General features: G+C 45.5%; 1 protein-coding gene across 2 annotated transcripts in view; it reads right to left on the reverse strand.

Moving 5' to 3' along the window:
• The window catches only part of TWIST2 (twist family bHLH transcription factor 2), a 73114-nt gene that overhangs the window by 25626 nt on the left and 27116 nt on the right, over nucleotides 1-20372 (reverse strand). The window contains exon 2 of one of the 2 annotated variants that reach the window (XM_062002610.1): nucleotides 7906-8661. The exons of the other annotated variant lie outside the window; for it this stretch is intronic. The gene's annotated coding sequence lies outside the window, so the exon portion shown is untranslated. Of the gene's footprint in view, nucleotides 1-7905; nucleotides 8662-20372 lie in introns of those variants that run through there. 2 annotated transcript variants of the gene reach the window in all.

Here is a 20372-nt window from a genome sequence, read left to right on the forward strand (position 1 = left end):
TCTAAAACTTCCCTCAAAACAGGAGGATGTTGTGAGAGGAGCAAGCACCAAGAGCCACCACTACAAAAGTGCAGGATTTGTAAAGCAATAGTGAGGCTTAACATTTTTGAAGACTCAGAGCAGTGGAGGGCAGAGGGCCTTTGAAGCAAGCACCATTCCTCTCTGGGACATGTAGTTTGCTAAGGAGAAGCAGAGATGCTTTTCACTTTGGCTTGTGCATTTTGGTGTGTTCTTTGATGCCAAGCTGGACTGCAATGGGTGCAAGCAGCAAAGCTGAAAGACAGCTACGTTTTCTGGGTTTTTTTCCCTTGTTTTTTTTCAAAGCAACGTAAACAGGTGCATTTCTGGCAGCAGGGTTTGGCTTTGCACTTTCCAGCCTGTAGCGTGTCAAAAGGGATGTGGATGCTGTGAAAAAGAGATGGCAGAGCCATTAAAACTAGGTAGCAGGACTACTGATCTGGCAAGAGACAGACATGAGGTTTCACGTCTCTGATGTATTTTTCTAACAGTCCTGACTGGCATGTTGTAAACCGAAGCATGGGCAAGATACTGGACGAAACTTCTCAAATAGAATCGCAGAATTGTTTTGGTTGGAAAAGACCTTTCAGATAATCAAGTCCAACCACTAATGTCACATTGCTTGGGATTTGGGGCAATAAGGAACTACCCTGTGGTTTGAGGAATGAAATATCCCTCTTGTTAAACAGAATGTGAGGGGGGGAAATGTCAGCTTGGTGGTACTAAATGAAAATTTATGAGCCAAGCTCTTTGAGGAGGAAAGTAAAGGGAGTCAATGGTTTTGTTTAGAAGTGAAATCATCAGCTCTGAGCCTGACCTTTGGCTTCTGCTAACCCCAATACTAATGAAGGGAAAAGGGTCTGGTTGTGTAAACATGTCACAGCATGAGATTCAGTGGGATAAGATCTGATTACAGCCCAGCAGAGCCATAGCAGAAGTAGTCATTCCCAGTCCATGATGTGCCATGGTGCTGGGGCTGGACAGCCCCATCCTGCCTTAAGAAGTTGCCCTTAACAGGGATGGGGCTCTGTGTGCTGCAGCCACCTTTTAGAAAGCTTCTGTCTTTACTTGTCATGGTCTTTCTCACCTAATACCTTAACATCATCCCTTTTGGGCAGGGAATGTAGACAAAGGAGATACCATGCACCATTCTGTGCAGGACAGGAGCTGGAGGGTAGGGCAGGGACATATCCACTGGAGGTTTCAGTCCCACTCACTCCAGGTGGTTGTGGGGCTGTACAGAGTGAAATCCAATGGACATTTTGAGGAATTTCTTGCAAAGGACTGGTAGGAAAGAGCCGTTTTTAATAATGCAAAATATCGTCTCATTCCTTTAGTGGGAACACCTTGCTCCTGCAGTGTTTGTGATAAAACGTTGACATTGTGGATTTCATTCTATTTTAATACAGCATTAATAACTATGGACTACAAAGGCAATGCTGAAGTCCCAGTGCAGAGAAGCAAGAGTTAGGCATGAATGGAACTATAACTTGAGAGCAACACTCAATATATGGAAAGCGAGTCCGAGTAGAAGTTTGAATGAGCCACTCATCTCCATACTGAGATCCATGCACATCTCCATGTGTGATCCATAAGAACAGGCAGGTCTTTACTTCCCTTCCTTTCTGTACTGCATACTGATTTTCCTCTGCATCTCTCTCCTTTCACACCTGTTTTTTTGTGGACGTGGAAAGTAGTGCTCATTGTGATTTCTCCAGAAGGGACACAAAATCACAGATTCTTAAGACACACTTTACCCCACTTCATGCCACTGCTATAAGTGGCATGAAAAGACTGGAACTCAAGGTTTGAATCTGCTGGCTTTTAGATGATGCGTGTTCCCCAAGTAACTCGGCTTGTCCTTGCATGCTGATGAGACAAAGATTCTCTGTGGTGGCAGTTGGTGTCCAAAGCAAGTCTGAACCCCAGTGCAAATGGCCCATGGACCAGCAGATATCCCCAGCTGTATCAGTGTGCCAAGATTTATGGTGGTGGTGCAGGGCATGACATGGGTATATAGCTGATGGAGATGCAGCAGCCCTGTTGCTACTGAATGAGGGGTCACAAGGAGACCTGCAAGTGGGGAAAGTAAGCCATAACTCATGCAAACATCTCTTCAGCTAATTCCTCTGACTACATATATCCCTGTTGAAAAAAAAAAAAAAAGGAAAAAAACCCAATTGGAAGGAAATTGGCTTCCCTTCATGGCCAAGATGCTAAAAACGGAGTGCAGGCACAACCACATCCACTATGGGGTGGAGCAACAAACAGCATTCCCGTGCTCAGCTGTCACCTCTCCTGCTGGCATCTCTCCTGGCATTTTACCTGGCATGCTTGGAATGCATGAGGCCAACAGGAGAACAAAACTCCTTGTCTTGCATCTCTCCCATTGAACCATGGGGCACAGTCTGAGGTCAGATTTCCTCATGGGCTCCAGGAGCATCAGTGCCCACCAGGTACTGCCTGGTGCTACTGTCTGTGGGAGGGAGGGTAGCACTGGTAGGGCAGAACAGTGGCCTCAGGACTGAACAGGAGCTGGCTGTGATTGTGTAGAGGAGGCTATGATGAAATGTGGTGTGGTGGAGATCAGTGGAGTGGGATAGAGTTGTCCAGGGGAAAGTGATGGAGAAAAAGAAGAGCAAATCCAAAGGTCAGAGGCCTCATCTTGAATGGACACCAAAGAGCAGCCAAAGCTGGCCATGTGTGTGGCAGATGTGTGACTGGACTCATAGATGGGTACTACTGGTTTTGACATGAGCCACACCAGTGTGTTGAGAGGGTGTGTGCCCATGGAGCTCCCTGCACAGCATTTTGGGCCCATCATTCCTCCAGGACATGATCTGCCTGCAGATTGGATAGACCCCAATGCAGCCCGCAGCCTCAACAGGGCACCCAGAGGGGCAAGGAGGAGGAAGACACCACACACAAGGAAGCAATGGGGCTGTTGAAAGGAGAGGGGTCAGAGTCAAAAACCAGCAATGCAGGTGCTGGAGCCAAGCCCTGGCAACAGACTCGCGCGGGCCAGGGGATCGTGGCACGAGTCACTGCCTCCCACGGCACTCTGTGAGCTGCTGTCTCGCACATCACCAGGACCATGCCAGCTGGTCTCTAGCCCAGTTCCTGCTGAGTTTCCACCAGATCACTAATTTAGGAAAGCAAGCTGCAGTCTGGCAGGCCAATCTCGAAAGAGGTTTCTGAAAGAAGGGATGTTAGGAAATTTCATTATGTATCTTTCTGCCATGTGTGAAGCAGGAATGTTTTTTTTCAAATAACTACCAGGACAACTCAAAGACATGCTGAACTGTGAATGACCCACAGAGCCTCTTGTTTCTGGGAGCTGGTGAAAAAGCCACAGGATCAAGACAGGGATGTCAGACCCAGGTTGAAAACAATGCTGCTTGAATTGGTAGCATGAAGCTGGTGGGAAGAGTCCCCTTTGGCAGAGTGACTTGGTGCAGGGTAGGGGACACACCACTGACAATAAGGAAAAACTCAAAGCAAACCATGCAAGTCCCCAGCCTCAAACCACCTTTGCATGAGAACAATTTTCTGTTGGTGCGCCAGACCATTGAGTGCAGCACAAGCACAACAGTATTGTAAAGGCTCAACTGGAAGCATGTGCTCTGGCTGTATTCATCATCCAGGCTAGAGTACAGATAAGAGAGGCTAACCCTTTTGTAAGTGTTGGCTGGAGGAAATATGACTTATCCTAAAGAAATGAATCATGTTTCAGCAAATGCTTCTTGCAGAAATATTTTTCTCACAGCCTTTGTTTTGGGTTTTGGCAGATCTGGAGTTGCTGGCGTTAGCAAAAGCTGTCCCTCCCGCCCACTGTTCCTGGGGCTTGAATAGGAAATAAGAAATAAAGGCAGAGGGTATGTGGAAGGCTAAATCTATCACCACTTCTGTTCCGTACTGCAGCAGGATATAAAGCTTAAAGGCAGATTTCAAAGGAGATCCCCAGATAAAGTCAGGGAGAGCTGTGTGCTTGGCTGCTCTTGCAAATGTACCTATACTGGGCAATCAGTTTGCAAATCTGCCTTCATGGCCTCATACCAATCCCTGTCAGGCACTGAAATTTGTTGGAAACCAGCCCCTAGTTTCTTATTTTTTTCCTGAAAACTAACATTTTGGGAGAGGAAAAGGAGGGATATCTCCTGTTTGCATTTCAGAAAATGTGTGGTTCATTGAAGAAAGGAAAAAAGGCGAGGTGAGGCAAGAAAGGCAAGGCAAGGTGAGGCGAGGCAAGGCGAGGCGAGGCGAGGCAAGAAAAGGCAAGGCAAGGCAAGGCAAGGCAAGGCAAGGCAAGGCAAGGCAAGGCAAGGCAAGGCAAGGCAAGGAAAGGAAAGGAAAGGAAAGGAAAGGAAAGGAAAGGAAAGGAAAGGAAAGGAAAGGAAAGGAAAGGAAAGGAAAAGGTTTTGTCTTGTAAATCAATTCTTAGCTTGTTTCCTTCTGCTAAGACTTTGACAAGGTTCCTGTCTGCCTGCAGGGAGAGGGCGCCGTTTGCAAATGTCCTGCAGGGTCACAGCTGAGGAGGGGAGGGAAGAAAAGGTCCATCTTGATTCTGGAGGACTTTAAATTTTTTTTTCTTTCCAATGGCAGGGATTTTTTCATGCGAAAGCGATTTTATTCCTCTGCCTGGTAGACTCACCAGTGATTTTAAAACAGTACTCTGGGGCAATATGGGCTTTAAGAGTTTCATTTGCTCCCAGTTGTTTTTACACAGTAACCCAAGCTGAATTTGGAAGATCTTTATTTAAACATGAATTAAGCTCTAAACTTAATCTTTACTTTGTTATTTTCCTTTGAGGCTTACTTTGATATTATTTCAAAGTCTTGAAGCTAACATGCTGGCCAATATTTAAAGTGTCATATAAAAAATTTAAAATATTTAAATCTTTTTCTGGAAAAAGATTTAGGAGGCAACTACAATCCTTCAGTGCAGGGCTCTGAAAAAGACAGGAAATCATAAAAGGGCTGAGTGCACTGTACCATGCTCAAAACAAGTTCTGAGACTACAAAGGCATCAAAACCACAAAAAACATCAAGACACTTGGCTCGTAGTGAGGACTGTAGCTGAAAATGCAAATGGCAACTGAAGACCTTTTTTCCTCCTTTTGAAAACAGAGCTTGAGATGGGATTGAGTAGAAAACCAAAACTAAAAAAATCTTAGCATGCTTTGCATCACCTTGGTGCTTGGCTTCTGTCCAGTGAATATTTTGCTTTGTTGTTATCTGGACCCCTGCACAAATTGCACATGCTGGTGCTTTCTGTTGGCTTTTAGGTTTGCAGAGGCCACACAGTCCTTGGCCAAAATTTGGCAAGACTGAGCCTGCTGCATTAAGGATTTTTTTTACTTCATTCTCTTTTGCACAGGAGAGAGTCTGTCTCCACCCTTGAGCACATCTCCACCTCTCACGGAGCACTGAGTTTTCATGCAGGGGTGGGAATGGGAAGGACAAATTCAATTGCAGAAAAACAGAGTGAACAGCGTGATAAATGCTGTTGAAAAAAACCCTCCCATATATGAAAAAGAAAAGTAAATATATCTACATTACAGCTTTCAGCTTCCTCTTAACTGCCCCACACTGTTGGCTATGGGCTGCAGTTCATGCAAGATGAACTAATGCAAGATGAAACTCACACAAGATGAAAAACCTTTTCAGCAGCTGATTGTCTATCTAGTCAAGTCAATGTGTTTTCTGTTAAATATCTGTTACCTGGAGTTTCCTTTACAGTTCTCAAATTGTTATGAGTTTTTAGAGCATTTGATAGTCTCAGTTCTCCCCTGGGCAGAAACAACTCACCCAGGCTCTGTGTCATGGAGCTTTTCTGACTGGCCTGACCAGCTTTTACAGTTACTACCTTTTCTGCCTGAAAAAAACTGTTGTATTATATCTCTGGGATGCAATTTTACATTCCTGAGGCTATTCACCCACAGAAGCCTTGGCTAACCCCCAGAATTCACGGAAGAGGTACCAATGGGTGAGCATTTATTTTCACTAGTGGTTGCTAGTATACTTTACAGAAAGAGATCAAATACCAGGACAGAACCTTAAATGCATGGTATTAGGGCCTGGAGTTCAGGAGCCCTGACCCTTTTCAGCATGAAGGAAGGCACGTGACAGCTATGGCGGCAGTGCTATGGCTGCACACATCGGACCTATGACTTGGGCAGGTCTGGCCACCTCCTCCGGGTCCCCGTTATGTCCTTGAAGAACACAGCAGTACAACAGGCACTTCTGACAAGTTACTAAAAAGGATGAATTTGGATTTGAGTTCCTGTGCTTGGAAAAACATCTATTCTTGAGGTGAAATCAGTGTGACACAATCTGGGACATCACTACAGAGTCACAAAATTGCAGAAACTCACACACAAACACACATAACCTGCGAAAAAAAGAGTAATTCCCTTCACTGCATGACATGCTGCATCACATGACATCTGTTAAATTCACCTTCGTAAATGGTATTTTTGGCTCTGTTGGTACCAAAGCCCAGACTGAGATGTCACTTACTTTTAAGAAAGCAAGAGCTTCTAATGGATGTGATGTATTTTACTCTATGCAACTGCGCTTGTTTTAAAATAAACATTTGACATTCAGGGTCTGAAACCTATCAGGCAATTAATGCGTCTCATACACATATGTATGTTCTTAATTTGGCATGTTAAAATGTTTTTCTCTGAAGCTGGTTTAGATGGAATGACATGATTTATTTTTAATGGCTCTAAACACCAAAGCCTTGCTTTTTTTCTAAGAGTCAATTTATCCTTCACCATCTTTTCTTTTTCCCTGCCCCCAAACACATCACTCCCTGCTAACTTCTGAGCAGCTCTTTCTTACAAAGGTCTATTTTGCCTCTTGCTTTGCAATGTTGAGTCGATAGTCTCAACAATGAACACTGAGGCTCCCAAACTGCCTTTGCCAGAGACCTGCCCTTTTTAGTCAGTCTCTCTCTGGCACCTTGTTGTTGCAGCCTGGATGCTTTCAAGCTAAGCAACATCGCTGTTAATCCCGCAGAGAAAGCGGGTGAGAAGAGAAAGTCTTTTAGGATAATTTAGCCCCATGTTTCCAGATGCACCACCACTGTTCTTTGAAGGATTTTTAAAAATTTTTGTTTAGAATGAACTCCTTTAAAATATAGTATTTATGACTTTGAGATTGAAACCTGTCTTCAGCTTAACTAAGAGTCTGAAGGGGCTCTGCAAGGTGGTGGAGGAAGGTTAGTGAGCACTAGCAAAGCCCACCAGTGTTTGCTGGCAGGGTGGAAGGTGAGTAAGGAGGAGGAGTCGATCTGCAACTCTAGGTGACCATTGCGGTAGTGCCACTGGCTTTTCTGCATCATGCATCTCTTCTGCACAGGCCTCTCGGGGTCATGGGCAAAGATCTTCTACCACCATGTGTTGATGCAGCAGCTCTCATGGCAGTGTGCAGACTCACTTCTCTTGGAGAAACGCTTGCCCTTAGCATTTCCACCAGCAAGCATCTTAGAGACCGACTTGTTCTTCCTCTCGCTGAAGGCAAGCGTACACACCAGGAGGTCTGATGTTACCCAGATATGTTGCATTTTGCTTACTAAAGTGCTCTGCTGAGAGCAGAAGCCACTTGAGTGGTGCATTGGAGACCATAATGCTGAAGAGATGTGTGCCTGAGCAAACCTCCTCGGCCAGGGTGCAAGTAAATAACCAATTCCTCCTGGTATATGGAGGCAGACATCAACCTGGCCAAGTGATACTCATACCTTCTGCACCCCATCACCCACTACCTGGGAAACAGCTTTTAACCAAATTGGTGAGTATTAGAACATCATGGAGTGCAAGGATGTTGCTCAGCTTCTGCGCAGAGCCGTGCAGCCAAGAATGTGACTCTTGTACCCCGAGTAGCTGCATGACATCTTTATTTTTATTAGCAAGAGAAGCAGTATACACAGCGACATTGCAGTCTCTTAGCTCGTTAAAAATATCTCAATAAATAAAACAAATAAGCAACATATACACTGGAACAGAAAATAAAAAAAAAATAAAAGGGAGAGCCATAGCAAATCATGGAGCTATAAGAAAGAGGCTGCAGAGTGTGGAGGGTAGTCTGTAATCCAGGCTGTACTTGAAACAAATCATACAGGGAGCTGGGGACGTGGTGGGCTTTTCTCTTCCTTTTTTATTTTCTTTTCTTCTGAGAGCCTTGGTCCAGTTTTGATACTACTGTACAAGAAACCAGGTTTTGAATTTTTAATAATAGACAAAAAAACTCCAACCAAACAAAAAAAGAATACAGCTAAGGGAAAGTAAAATCTGAACCCAAAGATTTATCATAAATGTATTCCTGAATTAAGATTTTTTCAGAAAAAAAAAAAATTAAAAAACAAACCAAACAGACAGACGGACACAAAACCCAACAATGAACAACCAGGAATGTTGCTTCTCTTTTATCTTTGGTCGGTTACTTGGGGAGAGATATTGCAAAGTTTCAGACCGATAGCTTTGGTGCTGTTTTCTGCTCAGTCTAACTGCTCCTCAAGAGTTCAGAGTGAGAGAGGTCAAGAGGGGTCTTTTGGACCAGTTTACTTGAGGTTGTTAAGGTTTCAGAAGCTACAGACTTGGATATATTCCAATTCCACTTCAGTCTTGGACACTGGACAGTCTGGAGAGAAGGGAAAAAAAAAAAAGAATATAAAAATAAATACAGCAAATACAGGACTTCTTTTTGAGATGTGTTTCCTGATAATTTCTTTTCCATTAAAAATCAAGGTTATGGGATGAAGCCTGATCCTGATTGCAGCAGTGTGGTGGCACATGGTTCAATCAGCAATTGGGTGAGATCCAGCACATGGAGCAGCAGTGATCAGCCCTTGGACAGGGGATATGGGAGCCTGGATGCTCATGAGCCCAAGATGGGCTCTAGAAGAGCCACTCGCAGTGACTCTCGGCTCCTCTTGCAAAATCAGCAAACCCTGCTGGAAATGAATGAGTTTTCTTTCCATCTGGGATAGCTAAAAAAAAAAAAAGTCAACCTAAACAATTCCTTTAACTTTCAGCTGTGTAGCCTAAGTCATCACCTGGTGATGCCACAGCTATTTTTGCTTTGTGCTGTGAAATCCACAGAATCACAGAGTGGTCAGGGTTGGAAGGGACCTCCAGAGCTCATCCACTCCAATCTCCTGCTGAAGCAGGTTCCCCTTGATCAGGGTGCACTGGAACAAGTCCAGGTGGGTTTGGAAACCTCCAGAGAGTGAGATTCCACAATCCCTGTGGGCAGCTCGTGCCAGGGCTTCCCCACCCTCACAGTAAAGGAGTTTTTTCTCATGTTCCAGTGAATCTGTTTATGTTCCACCTGCCCATTACCTGTAACAGGGGCAATGCATCCATCAAAAAGCCCATATGCTGACAGGAGCACCTCCAGCCCCAAGGGCTGTTGTGTTAAGCCCCTGTTTTCCACACCGTTTCTGGTGACCCAACCCCACATATCACGTCTTCCCTTCCCCATTTATCAGGTTATCACATGATGCAGTGACACATAAGGGAGCCCTGTTACCCACAGGGTTTCCTCTGACCTGCAGAAACCTGCTGCTGCTCATCTGTGGGCTGGTGGGATGAACTCTGTGCCCATGGTGCCCATGAGAGATCCCATCTAACCTGGGGGAGAGATGGCTCCTCAGCTCATATATCAAAAAGCAGATATAATTATTTCCTCCCACTAAGGAAAGCTTCAATTTAGCTTATTTCCTTTCCTTTTCAGAGTTATTAATTGTCTAATTACAACCACATTCTGCAGCCAAGCTGATGACTTGACAGGTTGCCTGGAGCCACTTAGGAAAGCTGAACTGTTCAGTGTGTACAAGTGGTAGCAGTTTGAGGATGTGAATGTCTGACAGGTGATAGACTGGCCCTTTCCTAACACCAGTACTCCCACAGCCCTAGCCAGGGAGCAACTTGGGAAAGGAAAAAAAATACAGGGAGGAGTTGTTTCATAAAGTTGTTTTCTGATAGCCTTTTAAATAAATATTATTTTCTCCAGCAAGCAGAAGAAAGAGTGGAAGATGCTCAGTGCCAGCTACATGAGATATCGCTGTGCCCTGCTCTTCTCTGAACCTGTCTACTGTCCAAAATAACGTGAAACCAGGCAGATAGCAATACTGAGCTGATCTGTTGCCACTGATTTTTCAGAACGCACACAAGACTGCAGATATCAGCACAAAACTGGTGATTTGCAAGCTGATGTCTTCAGCCCCGGTGAGATGTCCTGCTCTGACTGCCACTGCAGTGCAGGATCTCATTTCCACTGGTTCATTCCAATTTCCAGCAGTTCTTTTGTCTGTAGAGTTTGGAAAAATGGGAATTTCACAGCAGCTCAGAACTAAAGGCTTTTTAGCTTCCCTGTAAAGTCAGAGAATGAGCTGTGGACAGCAGCTGCTGTGCTCCAGGGCTCTGACATGGCTCTACCCATCTCTCTGTCCATTTCCTCTCCTCTGCTCCCAGGGCTTAACCAATCTTTTCCCATGCCACACAGCATACCAGTACCACGGTGGGCAAATGTAGCTGCTGCTCAGCCATTGCTTGGCTATAACCTGGTTACCAGCCCTGGCAGGACAAGAGGACCTGATATCCTGTTTCCACTGCTATTTTCTTTGATTTTTCTGTGTTTACCACACATTAAAGCAGCCTGTCTCAGCTGATGGAGCAAAATCCTGACTCAAATCATGACCCAAAGAAAATTGCTATACCTGGCCATGAAGGAATTTTTCTCCCTGTCTTGACATGCACATGTTACCATTTTGCTGGTTGTCCTTGCCACATATTCTATGTAAGATCCACATCAAAGAGTAGAACCGGCTCATTCATAGACCCAATCTGACAGCACAGAGAAGGAAAGAAGTGCACAAGATGAGAGGCCCCACACATCCCTCTGTCCCTGTGCCACCAACTTCCCCTTTCTTTCTCTCCAGACCTTTGTGATGTTAGATAATGACTGTTCTTTAAAATCTGGGTCTAAGTAGCAATTTTGAAAACAATTAAATGGTGAAGAAGGAGGTGGCTAACTTCTTGTTGCATGAGGGACAGACTTTGGTGGTGGATGGATCTCATGGGATAAGATTCTAGCAGGTAGGAGATTCTAGAAGGCAGAAGTGCCCAAGAGAGCTGGTCAACTTTCAAGTACCACTTCCTCCAAGGCCGGGATCAGTGTGTCCCAACACACAAGAAAGGAGGAAAAGGAGATAGGAGGCCTCCATGGATGAGCGAGGATCTGCTGGGACAACTCAGGTAGAAAGCAGCCATCTATGAGAGGTGGAAACAGGGGCTGGCTTCTTGGGAAGAGTACAGGAACATTGCCAGGGCATGCAGGGGTGCAACTAGGAAAGCTAGAGCCCTTCTAGAATTAAATTTAGCCAGGGAAGTTAAGGACAGTAGTAAGATGTTTTTCAGGTAAATCAGCAGCAGAAGGAAGACGAGGGGGAATGTGGGCCCACTGCTAAACACAGAGGGTGCCCTGGTGACCGACAATGCAGAGAAGGCTGAACTACTGAATGCCTTTGCTTCAGCCTTTATGGCCATGGCTGGCCCTTGGGAAGCCCAGTCCAGCAAGGATAGTAGGACTGCTTAGAAAGCAGAGGACTTGCCCTGGGTGGAAGAGGTTAAAGACTTGTTGACTAAGCTTAACACTCATAAGTCAATGGGTCCTGATGAAATGCATTTGAGAATGCTGAAGTAGCCGTCTGATGTGATTTCTAAGCCTCTCTCGATCATTTTTGAAGGACAGGTGAGGTGCCTGAGGACTGGAGAAAGGCCAATGTCACTCCAGGGCAGGAAGGACGACCCAAGTATCTAAATGGTGAGTGTCAGGAGATTGGGACATCTCTTTTTTTTTAATTTTAATTAGCAACAGGACAAGGGGTAATGGGATGAAGCTGAAACACAAATAGTTCCATTTAAATATAAGAAAAAACTATTTTGCTGTTCAGGTGAGGGAGCCCTGGCACAGGCTGCCCAGGGAGGGTGTGGAGTCTCCTTCCTTGGAGGTCTTCAAGACCCTCCTGGACATGTTCCTATGCAACCTGATCTAGGTTGACTTGCTTCTGCCAGGGCGTTGTACTAGATGATCTCTAAAAGTCCCTTCCAACCCTACCATTCTATGATTCTATGTGAGGAAATGTGTCTGCTGTAGGAAGAGAAGTGATGACATACATGATGTCTGCACCTAACCTGTTCCTCCTCAGTTAACCCTACCAGGTCACTCAAAAAGAGCAATACTGTCCTCAAAACCTAATAGCGTCATATGGTGACGAGGAGTGAAGTTCACTGGCTTCCCATTTGGCTTAAAAGTATTGGAGAAATTACATTCAGACTCTAGTTTGTCATCCTCATGTCAGAAACCTGGTCCTTGCTCTCTGTGGTTTGAATTTTGCATGGGAAGGGAGGCTCAGCTCCCAGTTGAGGAAGATGGATAATATCCCAAAAAACATGTGAGCTGTTCTTTCCTCCTCTGCTATCCAGTGCTGCTACTCTACTGCAGCTAGACCCTTGGTTGTGGCTGCCTCTTCCTGCCCCTTTTTTTCTGGACAGCCTATCTTGAAGTGTCCCAGTAAACCCAGTGCCTTGAGTCTGGGCCCCAGAAGAGATAAGAGTCTCTGATCTTCCAACTCATCATACACCAAAAGTGGAAGCATGGCCCCACTTGTCTTCAGGAGTTATAAAATAAGTCAATGGGGCCCTTCTGGCTCTATCCCTTCTTCAACTGCAGAGATTTTTTCCATAATGATTCTGTGCTTTAATAGACCTTCCCAAAGTCATGCTTCACGTTTGTGATCTTTTAATTCCAGGAAGGTGTTTGTCAACGCCTGCCAAGGCACTAGGGTGGTGGTTACTCTTGTGATACTCCTCACTCTGGTCCTGTGAGTAGGACCTGGAGAGGAATGACTCCAGGTTTCCTACAGCAGCTGAACAACAAAGTAGAGATCTACAGACTTACTCTTAAAGAAAGCAACAAAGCTCACAGCAGAATTCACAGGGAGGGGACAGAATTTCCTCCTGGCATGAAGATGGTGTGGTAGAGCAGCAGGATTTTGCAGAACTCAGTTTTAATGCCAGCTCATGCACAGATTTGCTATGTAATTGCTCTATTTGCATGTGCCTCAGTTTCCTTGGCTGGGAAATTGTAGCGTGGCCCTTTCCTCTTACAATGTGTGTGGTTTAACCCACTGATGCCCACAAGGCACCACATGATTCTCCAACACAACTGAAGGACGTAATACTTTATTATATATTATGATGATTATTTTACATTATATATAATACTGTGCATGGTTATAATATTGGACCAGGAGATGATATATGGTGAGACTCTCTACTGAACATAGTTTCCAGGCATTTCTCTTACCTTGCAGTTTGTAACATAGAAATTAATTGCTATGCAGTGCTATATTGCTAACTCAATGCAGTTTCCCTGTATGGTGGACTGAGGGCTTGATTCTCTATTTTTGTCCTTACTTTAGGAGCCCTTCCCTAAGGAGCCCTTCCCTAAGGAGCCCTTCCATAAGGAGCACACCCCAGCCCAAGAGCACACTGTAGAAACCACTAGAGCTGAGACTTGTTGCCTTGATAGAAGGTGGCAACAAGAGCACAGCCTTGGTTGCGGGAAGTTTTGCAACTGGCCCTCAAGGTCTTTATTTATGTAGGATTAGAGTGGTTTTGGTTACAAAGGGATTGATATAATTTCCATAACATTAAGACTGCAGATGAAATAGAAAATGCAGCAAAATTGATTTTGTTTATTTGCTGGTTTTGTTGGAGTTTTTTTAGAGGATGTTTTTCAATTTCTTTTACAGTTTGGAATGTAAAAAATGGTTCTGCCTCCAGGGCTCAGCCTCTGTCCCTCCACGTGGGCTTCAGCAGGCCAAAATCACTGCCAGAAAGATGCTGGCCAACCTTCTTGCCTTGTGTTTGGAGCTAGGGATGGAGTCAGCAGTGAATCGGGGCTCATGCCCCATACCAGCTGGTACTGATTTCACTGACAATGTGTAGACTGTTTCCTCCCCGCTTCAATTTGGGGAAGCAAAAAACAGTGTGCAAAAGTGGAGACCCCAGCCTTGCTCGGTGGGTGGGTGCTGCCCGTGGGCTAACAATGCTGCCTTCCTGGCACCTCCAGAGTGCTTGTAGTTCCTGATCAAGCATTCTTGCTGAAAGGAGTTTGAATTGCAATAAAAAATTTCTTACAAGTGATACCAATGGGTATGGCATGCTCCCCCCTGACCCTGTGCACGTCTGCCCCAGCTGTCCCAAACACCTTCCCTACTGGCCCTTGCCTCTTTTGAAGTCTCCCACCTCGGACTGTGTCTGCCTTTTGAGCATCCCTACAACATTCATTTTAACAGGTTGTTTACTTCCAGGGCTGCTTTTTTTGCAAGCTCTGGAGGTTTAGAGCAGGGGGCAAAATTGCTGGCAAGCAGTGGTGCTGCCTGGGTGAGGAGGTGGGATGCAAGCAGAGCAGGCAGAAGTACTGGACACAGGCGACAAAAGAGCTCTGCAATCTTCCTCCCTGGGAAACAAACCTCTATCAAGGAATCAAATGTTAAATAATCCCACAAGAAAGCATCAAACAAACTCAGCTGGAGATCCCCATCACTATCATCTTGAAACTCATCCTTCAAAAATGAGAATAGCTAGAAAGTATTAATATAGATAAACAGATAACAAAAGCATACTAGAGCTATCACTGGTCCTTGTTCATGCTGATAGCAAGGTTTTATTGTGCTAGGTGCTGCACAATAGCTGGTAAGATGTTATGGGTATTTTGCAGGGTAAATGGATAAGTCCCCAGAAGGGAAGAAGCAGAAGGATCTGCTTGGAGATAACATCTGAACAAGACAGAGTAGAAAAGGCATATCAGGCAGTGACCTTGCTGGTTGTTACCCTGGTGGGTACCTTCAGGGCTGGAGATCCTCTATGTATTTATCAAGAGGAGGAAAACACGGTGTAGATGAGTTATTCTGGAACAGTCCAGACATCAGATTCAAGCAATGTTGGGATAGTCCAGAATTCCAAAATGGTGGGGGTTGGAAGGGACATTTAGAGATCAGCCAGTCCAACTTCCTGATAAAGCAGGTTCCCCTCAATCAGAGTGCACAGGAATGTGTCCATGCAGGTTTGGAAACCTCCACAGAAGGAGACTCCACAACTTCCCTGGGCAGCCTGCACCAGGGCTCCCTCATCTGAACAGCAAATAAGTTTTTCCCTGTGTCCCACTGAAATTTCCTGTGTTCTAGTTTCTGTGTTCTTGTGCCTGTTATCCCTTGCCCTGTCACTGGGCATCACAGATAAAAAGATTGGCTCCATCCTCTCGACACCTGCCCTTTAGGTATTTATCAGCAGTGATGAGATTCCCCCTCAGCCTTCTCTAGAACTCTTCCAGAGTTCCAGTTTTCTCATCATTTTTGTAGACCTCTGCATTTCAGATTGCTCTTACTTTTTTTTTTTTGTTTTAACAAATAAACACATCTGGTTCAGTTCTGGCACAGTCTCACTACCACGGTACACTCACGTGTCACACCAGCACTGCTTGCATCCTGACCCATGGGCATGGCAACAGGGAAAACAACAGCCAACAATGCAGAATGTGACCTGCGGGTGCATGTGTTGGCCTCTGTGCCTTCAGAGACAAAAAGGACTGGCATGAATTTTTGAAATGCCAAAACAAGCAGCTCCAGAAATTGAGTTGTTCTTTTATACATTAGGAAATGCTAAGCTGGAGGGGAAGATGAATCTCAACATCTTGACTCTCGAGCCAGAAAGTCTGAATTTGGATTACTTCTGGCCATGAGAGCTTTGTCTTACCTGGCTACTGGGACAGTGAGCTGGATGAAATCCATGACAGGCTACCTCTCCTCCCATACTCCTCTCTCCCCATCTCTGTGAGCCAACTCAGCCACAGAATTTGCGAGGACTGACCTTGAATGACATTAAGACCTGTGTGGCAGCTTGAACTGCAGAAGTCTGAGATCCTTGCCATGACACAGAAACCACGTTATTTTGCAGAAGTGGTCATCGTCACGGGCAGAGTTCCTACACAAGCTGATCACTGCCCAGTGGCTCCCATTCACCCCTCAACTTTGCTCATTCCTGAACTTAGTGAACTGGGGACCATCACTCCCAGTTGCCTTGGGAATGACCGCTTTCCAGCATCTTGTGGGTTTTTATCTTCCCAAAACCTTCTGAAACTTATGCTGCTTGAGTGGAAAATTTTCTGTGTCCAATGATGATTCCCCTTTTTTGTCATTGTTTTCTGGAGTCTGGTTAAAAGCAGTCCAGATGCACAGAGAGACTGGAAAACAGCCATGATCCAACGATGCTTCCCCATGACTGCAGGCTGGAGGCAGGATGGCAGCAGGTGGAAAGCCAGAAAGTAGCCAGCAAATTGCCCAACTTGCAAAGCCACATTTCACCTGGACCTGGTGGAAATTAAGTTTGTTTTGACCTAGTTCTGAGACTCCCAAAGTCACCTTCAAACTCTGCACAGGCTATTTCTGTGAGCCATATGAAGCAGGAAGCATGTAGAGGAATTTGGGACTTAGCTTTTATTACAGAGCTGTTAAACTGGCAGCCATCGTGAAGCAGCAGAGATGTCCTAGAGTGGAGGTGAGGAGGTGGCTGCCAGGAGCTGGCTCAGAGATGAGCCACCAGGTTGGGCTGTACATAGCTATTTGCCACCTGGATTAGGCTAAATGTGTTCTCAGCAGAGCTCCCTTCTGTCTGAAGAAGCACCCAGTGTCCCATAGCAAGCTGAGGGTAAGGTGTACCAGACACAGGCTGCACATGCAACCTTGTCTCTCTCTTGCCATCTCCACAAGGCCCCTTGATTTTTTAGGAAAATCATACTATATTTAGGAAAAATATTGTATTACTTAGCAGCAGTAGGACCTTGGTAAGCAGGTAAGCATGTGCTCTCCCTCGAAGGAAATGCCAGTGCATAGCAATCCCTGAAAAGAATAGAGTTGTATTTCAGAAAGCACATTGGATTTTTGGAGATAATCTCACTTCCACTTGGCCACTCCACAACAAGGTGCCTGGGTGGGGAAAACATCACAGCAGCAGAACTTCATGTGTGTCTGACCTCCTCTGCCTTGCTACCCATACATCTGCCAGGGAAAGCAACCTGTACTGGCTCATATAAGAGTCCTTGGGGATATTCTGCTGCAGTGCAAGATGCTGGAGAGGCCTCTTTCTGAACAGGACCAGGAGTGAGTAGCAGAGATCGGATATAAAGGGGAAACTGAGGCACAAAGGAACAGTGCCTTTAAATGGCAGAAATTATTGAATTTGGGTTTTCAACCTTGATTTTTAGAGTCTTTCCCTCCACGAAAGGCTAAAAAGATGGGATTGAGGAATAAATTCCCATCTTCGCGATTCCTTTCTGTCCTCCGAGGAGTACTGGTCCTTCTGGCCATGGCACGGACCCTTCCATGGGCCAGGAAAGGACAGAGCCCAAATGCGTGGCCATCCCTCAAGTAACGGAAAAGGCAGCAGGGCCAGTCTGCAAAGTTTCAGAGGGGAGGAAGCAGTGGAGAAAGGAATTCAGATAATTGTATGCATGCAGAGGAAGGGGGGTGTGAGAGAGCCCAAATCAGATCTAATACTGAGGGTACGGACAGACTGAAACCAGATACCTGGGATTGTGTTTTTCTGACTTTGCTGGTATGAACCTTTATCAACCATCTGCTCTTGAAGTCTCCTAGATGAAGGAAAGCCACAATTATGTGCATCTTACAGCTGGGAAATCATTTAAAAACATATCCCTCACAGTTGTTCATTCTTGAGCCACAGGGCCCCTGTTGCTACCACCAAACGTACCTCTCTTAGAGGAAATTCTCTAACCTAATTTACCCCAGGCTCTTCAGACATTGGAGGATTTATCTGCCCATGGTTGGTCTGAAGAAAAACATTCTCCCTGTGTCTGGCTGCTCCACAGTTTATCGAGTGCATAACTAGCTGTTTGATGGGGATGTGGCATAAGAGAATTTAAGCCTTTTTTTTTCCCCCTTCAAGACTGTTTCTCTGTCCCCAGCCCTACTTTCTTAATCTATAATCTACGGGTTTATCTATCAACATATCAATCAGCAGTTAGTTGACTTCTGTCACATAAATGTACTATTTTGGTGTCTGTAACGTAGCAGACTTTCTTGCACGTAGCCCATATTTGCCTCAGGCAAAGCCCAACTGTCTCAAGCAAGAGGCGTTTCCAGCACTAGCTGCAGCCCTCACAAGTTTAACACCTCTGCATACTCTCAGAATTTTTCCTTAGCTCCTGATAACTGAACTGTTGGATTTTCCTTGGAGCTTCAGTTCCTTTCCACTTGAAAAAAATGAGAGAGAGCTGCTCACCAAACAAAGAATCTCAGTAGCTGATGCAACCACACAGAATCACAGAATCCCCACATGGTGAGGGTTAGAAGGGACCTTTAGAGATCATCCAGTCCAACACCCTGCTAAAGCAGGTTCATCTCAGTCAGAGGACGCATCCAGGAGGGTTTGGAAACCTCCGGAGAAAAGAAGGAGACTCCACACCCTTCCTACGCAGCCTGTGCCAAGGCTGCCTCACACAAACAGCAAAGAAGGGAACACGAGGGAAAATCATGTTCAGGTCAAACTTCTTATGTTCCAACTTATGTCTATTACTCCTTATCCTGTCACTGGGCATCCATCCTGGACCTGTGAGAACCCTGCAAGCTCATAGCTCCTCAAGGAAATTGGCTCAGCCAATCAGCACAGCCCACCCATGCCCATCAACATGAGAAAGCCAAGGCAGCCTCCATCACACTCAGAATTGTGTTGGCTCAATAACTCCCCATTGAAAAACTTGCCTTTTGGGGCTCCGTATACTTATCATTTCAGCTTGTGGCTGATCACCCTAGCCCAGATAAAATCAGTTGCCTGGCCCTGTGCTCACTATGGAGAGGAGAAGCGAGAGCTGGGCAAGGAAATATTTTGCTGCTGAGTTGTTCAGAATTTCTGTATTGTATCCTGCCTCTCTGCAGCAAACTTCTGGGCAGTTAATAATGTTTTGCTCCAAGGTACTGTGTCTCTCCCTCGCCAGAAAATTAAATGAAACAAAAAAACCCACCACTTTAAACAGGAAGAAGCCCCCCCCCCGCCCCCCCCCCCCCCCCCGCCCCGGGAACTTTTCCCCCAATCCTGCACTCCTCCTCAGCCCGAGCATTTGCGTCTGTGGGGTAGTGAGGTTTCTTGCAGCTGGAGGAGGTAGTTTTGTGGGAACCCCTTGTTAAAATCTTGGCAGCACTTCACTGAAAGCATGGCTGGAAATTGCCGAAAGGCGGAAGCTGCTAATGAGCAGTTGGAGCAGGAAAAAGCAGAGCTGCTTCAACACTTGAAAGGACCATGTAGGCTCTGTCCTTGGCTCTGCCCAGCTGCCTCGTGGGTGGCTGAGAGGAACAAGCACTGGAGTACACCACCAGCGTTTCCTGACCCCATGAAATAACAAGTGGCCAGGGAAAGACAGAGACTGGGGGAAAAGGGCAGAAGAGAGTCAGTCATTACCATCCCTTCTGGCTGATGGAACAGCAGAGAAGGCCTATTGCTGTTCCTTTGGTTCATCTGCCCTTCCCAGAGGCACTCACATACTAGCCTACCTTTGCATAAGAAAGTAAAGGAGCAAGGAGAGGGAAAAAAGGCAGGAGAGAAGATGTTCTTACTGGGTAGCTCAAGTGAAATATATGTAGACGTGGAAGAGAGGTAGCACAGACACAAATGTGTCCTTGAATGGCTCTAAAGATGCTGAGGCTCACGCCAGGGATGAGGGCAGTCATTTCAGGTCTTCCTCTATCTTGTGATCCCCTCATCGTCCAGTCTCTGAGCTTAGATCAATACAGGCTCCAGCTGCCAGACCACAAGCAATTCTGGGCGAGCACTCAGTTCTCCCTGCCTCAACTGTGCACAGAGCAGTGTCAAGAACATGGAAATATGTTACATAGAAATCAGGTAATGAGGGCAAAGATTGTTAGGGATGGGTCCTACACTTTTATGGAGATGCTCACAGCAAAATCCATGAGTAAATCTTATTTTACACAACTACAGCTTCCAAACTAAGGCTGAATTTATTTTAAGAAACAGTTGCATGACCTGTTACAGCTTTAATGACTTAAGGCATCGTCTGGGCTACAATGACTGACTGTATACTTGTGCTAATCTGTTTGAAAAGTAACATATATTGGTGTTTAAGACAAATACAGTTTTTTAGGCTGGTGGAGAATATCTGGGAGGAAAATATCAATGTGAACACGGTTCCTCTTCCTCTTAGGAATGCGTAAAGATGGTGGCTTAGGGCAGCAAAGATCACAGGCAGCATGG

Source organism: Colius striatus, chromosome 9 (genome assembly GCF_028858725.1).
Source record: "Colius striatus isolate bColStr4 chromosome 9, bColStr4.1.hap1, whole genome shotgun sequence".
Classification (NCBI taxonomy): domain Eukaryota; kingdom Metazoa; phylum Chordata; class Aves; order Coliiformes; family Coliidae; genus Colius; species Colius striatus.